The 7005-nt window shown below is 49.8% G+C and overlaps 1 long non-coding RNA gene and 3 other non-coding genes across 4 annotated transcripts; all 4 read right to left on the bottom strand.

The window, feature by feature from the left end:
* Window positions 1–969: 969 nt before the first annotated feature.
* Window positions 970–4570, bottom strand: LOC150003679 (uncharacterized). The gene is made up of 5 exons (XR_016512792.1): window positions 4402–4570; window positions 3982–4070; window positions 2117–2235; window positions 1722–1808; window positions 970–1103 (listed from the first exon to the last, which is right to left on the bottom strand). It is a non-coding gene; the product is annotated as an uncharacterized LOC150003679 (long non-coding RNA).
* Window positions 1958–2051, bottom strand: LOC150003682 (small nucleolar SNORD12/SNORD106). The gene has a single exon (XR_016512904.1). It is a non-coding gene; the product is annotated as a small nucleolar SNORD12/SNORD106 (small nucleolar RNA).
* On the bottom strand, window positions 2311–2401 carry LOC150003681 (small nucleolar SNORD12/SNORD106). Its single transcript, XR_016512905.1, has one exon. It is a non-coding gene; the product is annotated as a small nucleolar SNORD12/SNORD106 (small nucleolar RNA).
* On the bottom strand, window positions 4143–4231 carry LOC150003680 (small nucleolar SNORD12/SNORD106). Its single transcript, XR_016512906.1, has one exon. It is a non-coding gene; the product is annotated as a small nucleolar SNORD12/SNORD106 (small nucleolar RNA).
* Window positions 4571–7005: the final 2435 nt, after the last annotated feature.

The raw sequence follows: 7005 nt of genomic DNA, 5'->3' as shown, positions 1-7005 counted from the left end.
CCTTCAGGGGAAAGGCTAAGGGAGTAAACCCCGACAGAAAATCCGGAGCCGGAGTCCCTAAGGCGGTTTGACGTTGTAGTCAACACCGGCAACTCCTGCGGCGCACCTGAACCCAAGCTGTATTGACTCCGTCTTTCCCTTGGACCCTTCAGCTGCGAAGAGAGGGGGGGTCTGCTGCATGGGCAACAGCAGACCCTCCATATTACCCTGCCCAGGCTCTGTAGCTTCAGCGTCATCGCATGATGTCGATTCAACACGGGAGGAGACAGATACCATGTCACTCCCGAGTCGGACTGCACAGCCATTCTCGGCGGTGCAGATAGACTCTTAAGAAGCTACACCATCGTCTCTCGAGACGGACGGCTGCCGCCGACGACTTGGCTTATGCCAGTTAGCATTTTGGTATCTCATTCGATCCTCACAGTACCTTCAGAGGAAGGTAATGTTATGTCTTTTATGCATGGAGATTTGCAGACAAGAGCTGGTTGAAGCTAAAGCTGTGAATTGTGTCCCTGCTTTGCTAGGCCCTAGGCTAGGCACATGAATCTATAATCTCAAAACTTAAGTAGCCATTATCATGCATCCCCTTTCAAATATAAAAACTGAGGCTTATAGGCCTTATAAACAATCTGCCCAGGAGCCCTTAGCCAAGAGGACAAAGAGGCAAATGTCAAGTGTTTGGTGGGACTGAAACAAGGAAGATACATATATGGGAGGAGAGCTAAATAAAATCAGATTAGTCGTGTGTCATTGTAATTTCCCATAGTCAAAACACAAAAAACTTAAATTTAAAAATAAGGTAGAGTTCAAGCATAGCCCCAATCACAGCTATTAATCTCATACATCAACTGTGCAGCACCGAGCTGGGAACCACCCTCCGCCCCCGGAGTTTGCAGTCTACATGTAGATATTTGGTTACTAATTACGCGTTTAGTGTTTCTTAATCCCCAATGACCAAATCCAAGAGCATTCTGATTTCAAGGATTTTTTTATTTTCCTTCTCCAGATAGGAAGCCTACAAAATTAAAGATGCTTTCTCAGGAAAATACAGGGTCAATCTTTTCCATGAGGCCTTGTATTCCAACTCCACTGGTGAGAAACTCCTTAGAAAGAAAAAAGGTAGATTACAATCAGTACTGCATCCTGAAGAAAAGTGCTACTTGTCGGGGATGTGGGAGCATCTGGTTAAAACTTTAGGAACTAGGTTAAATGGATATTCAATTACCAGACCAAGATTTCCTATCTCGAGACCTATCTCTTCTGCACCTCACTGAAGCCCGGATGTTTTAACTACGATGTTAAAATAAATAGCGCCATTGCAATGCATACAAGATACTTTAGAGACAAAGAGGGGGATTTAAATATGAAACAGGTAAGCAGACATTAAGGAACTACTAATATTCTTTAAGATCAGTCTTGTGGGAGAACAGTCTAGCTATTAAAGGGTAGTAAAGTACTAACTTTAAAACGGCAAAAATTGCATTTATACAGACAGCAAACATTTTAAATTTAGACATTTTTTTTCTTGTAAGACCTAGTAGTACCAATAAGTCAATAGTCTTCTGTTGAGGACTTAATTCTCCCCTCCTGTTTCATATCCCCAGTTTGGAACTGGGTCCCCAGGTTACTCCCAAGCAGGCAAACTCAAAACCCATCTACCCTGGGCACATGTAATAATCATTTTATTAATGACTCATTAACACCATTTGCAGAGACCTTACCTGTTATAGGGAGCCTGAGCCAAGCCAAGGGGAAGATCAGACTGCTATCAACTTCCTTTCTGCCCAGTGACACACAGGGCTCAGGACCTGCACCAAGTTAACAGATGAAACTAAGACAAATGACCTGAATGCTAAGAGGGGGAAATCCCAGATCAAACCCAATCCTCACTTTAAAAAACCTACACAGAAAGTAGTTTGTTAGTGTAAGCAGCACATAGGGATAGAAGTTCTCCAGGGCCAATGCATCAGACAAAAAACTGGCTAAAAGTTTAGTTCGATCAACAGGGTCGATCTGATGGGGAAAAAAGTTACGTCATCACCTGCAATGGCCATGAGTCACAGAAAATAGAACGCAAGGGGGATAGCCCCATATTTAAAAGAAAAGCTATCACTACCTCCTCCATTCTGCATATGGGCATGGGCACTTAGAAATGTGGCATGTCACTTCCCAATCCTTTCCCACTCCTGGATTCATGCTGGTCGACGCAAAGTCTGTTTTCTGCCAACGGTAAACCTGAGAAAAAAACACAGAACATGAGCTCTAATCAGCTAGATGCCCAAGGAAATGAGGGGCTAAGGAGCTGATCAAGCTGGCATATCAGACAGAAACTGGCTTAGAGAAGTTAGATCAACATGGTCGATCTGTTGGGGAAAAAAGTTCAGTCATCATACATGCCAGTACAAAACTCTCGGCCACTACAGAAAAGAGCCCGGAATGAGGAAAAAGATGTGGTTGGTCTGCTTCTACACTTACAAATTCATTCCTTGAGCACTTGTGTCCCATTTGCTGGCAATAAGAATAGAGCAGCTAACATGGACACCCCTGCCCTCTGAGCTTTTATTTGATACAGGCCAGCGTGGCTGGCAAGAGTTGTGGGGAAATGGTTGGCCTTTGTGCACAGGGTTTTGACCAAGTGTCAGGATGTTGCATTTTAATGTAACGTGTTATCACTAAAAACCTGGGACATTCTGAAGAGCAAGGTTTGAGAAAAACATGTCTCCCCCACAGAAGTCCTGCGTTTATAGAGGCATCATTCCTGGACTTGAGAATTTGAGTGGCTAAGGTCAACAGAATGTGACATTTGCCTTTCCTTTTAAAAATGTCATCGTATCCACCCATTTGTAAATTTAAGTGCACAAGAAGGTTGATGACCAAGAATCACATGAAGGCATGAAATCTGAAAGGTGTGAAAAGGGCATTAAAAAATTTATGCCTATTCACACTTTATGAATATAAAAGGGGCCACAGTCTGTGAACAGAAGTAACCACTGGATGGTCTGATCACAAGTTCCTAACTGGGCAGGTCCTAGCGGCTAACCACATCCCAGGCTTATTGCTTCCTTACCAAGGTGACTCTTTACCCTTAGTGAGCTGTTGCTACACACTGATAGCACATTTTTGAAATGTCATAGAGTAATTTTCTTTTCCTATCCCTCGAAGGACAACCGCAGACAACAGACATAGAACAGGAACTCTTCACTGTTACTTTGTCCCCCACACACCATCTCTATGGGCTGTAAATGTTCACGTGTTTCTCCACTTTGCCTCTTATCCAATCCTAGAGACTTCCCTGCTATGCTTTCTCCTGCCTCCTCCTTTGACTCTAATGAAGTGACTTTCAATCAGTGTGCCCCAAAAAATTTTAAAACATGCAATACCTGACTATTGAGTCAGGGGCACCGACCTCTTTCCCCTTAGATTGTCAAGTAAAAGAATCGACTCCAGCCAACACAACAATAGCTATCTGGTGTGAATGAATCAAAATTATACCAAAATTTTTTTTATCTGATCAGCCAAAAAAAAATGTATTTTTTGGTGTGCCGCAAAATTTTAGTAATTAGTTTATGTGTGGTATGAGACGAATAAAAGGTTCAAAGTCACTGCTCCAATGTGTAAAATAAGCTCAAACTGCCATTCTCTGGAGCGTTTTCTCAATCCATTGAGTTTTTGCTTCCCAAGCATTTGTAGTCAATTTGGCTCAAACGCATAAATTCTCTACAGATTTTGACCTTTCTTACCTCACCTTTACAGTTTATTCAATTTGGGGCAATTAATTCTCTTAGATCTGTTTCTTAGGAAACAAAGCTCTCTAATAGGCACTTTTTGGAGAATTATAACAAAGCATTCAGGGCACTTTAAGAACTACCTAATACGTGCTGTATAGGAATTAGCTAGCGTTAAATATTTCCAAGATGGCCTAGCAAAGAAGTGGCTCCTCAGGGCACGTGTTCCCTACAGTAGGCCGGAAGACATGCTTACCGAAGGCCTTGGATGTCTGCACCGGGTTCCCTTGGAGGCCCAGCAACGACCCCTTCAAGGTCCATTCTGTACCTTCTGATCACATTCGCCTGCAAAACAAAGAGAGGGCATCAATCGCCATCTTCCCACGGTAGGAAAAGAAAATGGCCGGGCCTTTTGAGGCCGGTGTATCAGAACTAACTGGCAAATGTCCAAAAATATCAGCATGGTCGATCCGATGGGGAAAAAAGTAGTCATCATTTTCACCAGCCAAGGACTCCTCAGATCCAGATACAGGGCGCGCGGGTTTTTCCAGCTCTGATCTCCCCCAAGGCCCTAAGGCCTATTAGGGTCAGAGCTGGAGGATCCACGGGCAAGGGCGCCGGCGAAGAGGGAAAGGGAGAAACCGAGATCTCGAAAAGAAAACAGGTCTGAACTCACCACACATAGTAGTAAACCCAAGTTCTCAGGGCGGGATGACATCGGATGAAGACAGAGCACAGTCCGAGCCAAGAAAATCAGGAAGGAGCAGCAGAAGCAAAAGAAGGAAAAGCTCCTGCACCGCCCTTATATAACCAGAGGGGGCTTTGCACCTGCGCACTGGACTCGAGGCGCTTCCGGTTGCCCCGGCGCCGCCTGGGAAATGTAGTCTCCAATGGCTCTTAAGAGTTGTCCAGGCCGCTCTAGCGCCACCCCCTTTCTGTGCACACTGAGCCGCCCGGGCTCCCTGGCCTTGCCGCCATGTCGCGCTGCACACGCACCAAGAAACCCACCGAGTCCCCCCTCTTTTGGGGCAGGCTGAGGCTTGCAACGGCCTGGGGTGCTGTTCACCTGCCCCGCACAGTGCCCTCCCCTCAGCCGCGCCCGCCCGAGCCGCCGCGGGAGGTTGGGGCGACGCCTGCCCGCCCCTGCCGGGGGTGAGGGCGCGGGAGCCGGCGGTGCCAGGGCCCCTCCCTGTCCTCGCTGCTGCCTGTCCGGACTTTTCTCCCCGCCCACCCCTTCTCCCGCCCCTCCTCCCGTCCAGTGTTTGCGAGGAAGGGAAACCGAAAGTGCGCGGCTCCGGGTGGAGCTGCGGACCTGCCTGGACCCGAACCCGAGCACAAGACGGCGACAGCAGCGGCGGCGAGCGGACGCGCCGGAACCGGGTGAGTGACCCCTGCCCGGCGCCCCCGTCACCCTCCTCAGCGCCTGTCACTTCCTTCACTCTCCATCCTCATTGCCTCTGTTATTTCCATCCTCCTCTACGCCCCCATCTTCCACCTTCGAGTCCCTGTCCCCTCTGCTCAGCGCCTCCGTCCCCCACCCAGTTCCACTATCACCTGCATCCCCCGCCCCAGCCCCACCTCGGCCCCCGCTTCGCCTCTGCTCCCGGCGCCCGGGTGGCCCCCCCAGGGGGAGCCCTCTCTCACCCCCGCTGCCTCCGGCCTCCTCATCCAGCTCCCCGCCTCGCACCCCCACCTCTGCCCTCACTTTCTGCCCCAGCCGCCGCACCTTCCTCTGTCCTCCCCGCGCCCCTCGCCCCTCGCCCGTCTTCGACGAAGCACCCTCAATATCCAGGCTCCGCACCCCTGTTCCCAGGTCCCCCCATCGCTTCAGCAGCATCCCCTCCGCCCGGCTGAGCTCGGCGCGCCTTCTTCCCGAGGCCCCACTCCCCGCCTGCTCTCCCACCTCCCCTGCCGCCTTCCTGTCCCCACGGGGCCCGGCGGGCTCCTGGGCGCCGGGGGCTGCTCCCCCCTTCACCCTCCAGGACCCTGGAGACTTCCCCCTGACACCCGGCGGCGGCTTCTGGCTCCGGCCGCTTCGCCCCGCCCCGGTCCTCCCCGCTCGCGCGTCCTTGGGTCCCGGTCCCCGCCCGGCCACCGGCGAGTTTCTTCTTCCTGCCCTTGAGGCCCCGATTCCCCTGGAAACCCGCTCGAGTCGGAGTGTCACCGCGTTTCTGTTTCTTCCTGCCCCTCCCTGGCCTTCCGTCCCTCTTATCTCAGGAAATGTCTGAGTTTGTTGTGTGTTTGTTTTGTGTTTTTGTTTTTTGTCTTTGTTTCTTTTCTCCTCAAGAGGAAGAAGAAATTTTTCCCCTGGGACTTTTTCTTTTTTTTTTTTTAAATGAAAAGCAAAACAAAAGAAAACTCAGTATTGACCCTGGGCCACCCGAGCTGGGTTTGATCCCGGCAAGGAGGAGGTTCACGACAAATGTTGCCAGCAGAGAGGAAGGGGACTCCTTTTTCTGATGAGGATAAAAGCTCCTCCTCATAAAATGCCAGATCTATTCACAGTTTCCGACCATGAATATTTAAAAACTCAAGGAGAGGGACAGTCTGAAAAATTCCCTTGCCGAGGCCGCCCGCTCTGTCCCGGGGCCCAGCCCGCAGGCTGTGTCGCGCTGCCCGGAGAAGTTCCCTCTGCGGGGCTTTCTCTTCCTCTTCCCGGACCGCTGTCAAAAGTCACGGGAGAAGGGGGGGGGGGGGAGAGGACTTCGGGTTTGTAAGCTGATCGGGGACACAGCAGCCCGTAGATGCGAAACCTCCTGATTATTGGACCATGTAGTTTCTTTCGAGTCCCTAGGACGGACAAGTTAATCAGTTTGGCTGCATTCCAGAGAGAAGCGTGGGGGGTAGGGCTCCCTAGTTGTTTACAAGCTGTGGAGGGGGCTCTGAGCTGTAGAATGCTGCCTAGTAGAACTGCTGAATGGCGTGGTGCAGGCGGAAGTGGTTTTGGGGGTAACAACAATGTACTTTCTGTCCCGGCAGCAATGTGTATCTGCTTTAGGGAAAAGGAAACTGAACCCTAACAGCTGGTTAGGTGCTTTGGCTGAAGGCACAAACCCAACAGAGCAGTCGTTTTGAATGGGAGTTAATGACTCTTCCTCTACTCTGAGAAAGTGCAGGGATGAAGGGGGGGGGTAGTTTGACCCCTTGAAATCACCTAAATTGGGAATTTAATGTTTTTATGTCATAATTGGGTGTTCACAGAGTTGAACACTGACCGTGGCTAAAATCTGTGTTTAAACTCTTAGTTAACAAATTGTTAAGATGTACAGGCAGAAGGATT

The sequence above is a fragment of the Furipterus horrens genome, unplaced genomic scaffold (genome assembly GCF_987537825.1).
Source record: "Furipterus horrens unplaced genomic scaffold, mFurHor1.1.pri manual_scaffold_8, whole genome shotgun sequence".
NCBI classification, from domain to species: Eukaryota; Metazoa; Chordata; class Mammalia; order Chiroptera; family Furipteridae; genus Furipterus; species Furipterus horrens.
Note: the sequence above shows the minus strand (reverse complement) of the source record. Positions and strands in the feature narration are given on the sequence as shown.